Genomic DNA, 990 nt, shown 5'->3' with positions numbered 1-990 from the left:
ATAACATGGGTGCAAAAATTGAAAAAAGGGCCTCAGTCATGAAGGGGTTAAAAGGTTTTACCGCTCATCAGTTTAGTGTTATCAGTGATTGATGGCCCTAAAATTATTGCTCTCACTGCGAAGTTCGCGGCGATATGTAACGTGTGTAGCGCAATTGTCATTTTCGAGCGCTGGTGCACCGGACGCATATTTACGTTTATATGTGCGTAAACGTGGGGGAGTTAAACATTTTTATATGTGACTTTTTATTTATATATATTTTTTTTTGCACTTATTGTTATTGCTATTATATGGGGGATAACAATCCCCCTATATAATAGCAAAGGCACACTGACAGGTCCTCTTTATGGAGACATTAGGGGTCTCCTATGTCACCTGTGGACCCCAAAAGAAGCTGATGACTGACGGAATGAATGCGGAAGTGATGTATTACACACAGGAAAAAAGTTGTCTGGAGACGGCAACCCGCCAATGCAGCAGTGCCGTCCGTCCGTTTTTTTACAGCGGACGGCAACTGGTTAACATGGGCTTATAGTGCGTTCCAGGCATTTGCATGCGTTCCAGAACAGATCCAGAGCAGGTAAAATAGGGCCTGCTCCAGTTTTTTCACCTGCTCTGCACGCTGCGATGTGAACTGGAGCAAAAAATACCATTGCAATACATTGGACGCAGTTTTGATCCGGTCTGCAACTGCTCTGCTCTGCACCTGGTGTGAACAAGGCCTTACTCATTTGGAGTAAATATTCTTAACTTCCTTAGTAAATCAGCATCAGTGTTTCTTTATTTTGAGGGGGTGTTGGGTACTGCTTTCATGTTACCCAATTGTTCATTACCAGGAAGGTGTTAGGGCTTGTCCACACCAGATCCAGACCAGATCTTGATGTGTTTCTGCATGTGCAGTGTGCTTTTAGCTGCATTCCAGTGCATTTATTTTAGCTTAACCTCCCTGGCGGTCTGATTATTTAATTCCCCCCCCCCCCTCCTATGTTC

Source organism: Nanorana parkeri, unplaced genomic scaffold (assembly GCF_000935625.1).
Source record: "Nanorana parkeri isolate BGI_ZX_2015 unplaced genomic scaffold, ASM93562v1 scaffold63, whole genome shotgun sequence".
Classification (NCBI taxonomy): Eukaryota; Metazoa; Chordata; class Amphibia; order Anura; family Dicroglossidae; genus Nanorana; species Nanorana parkeri.
The sequence above is the reverse complement of the archived record's forward strand: the minus strand, read 5'-3'. Positions refer to the sequence as shown.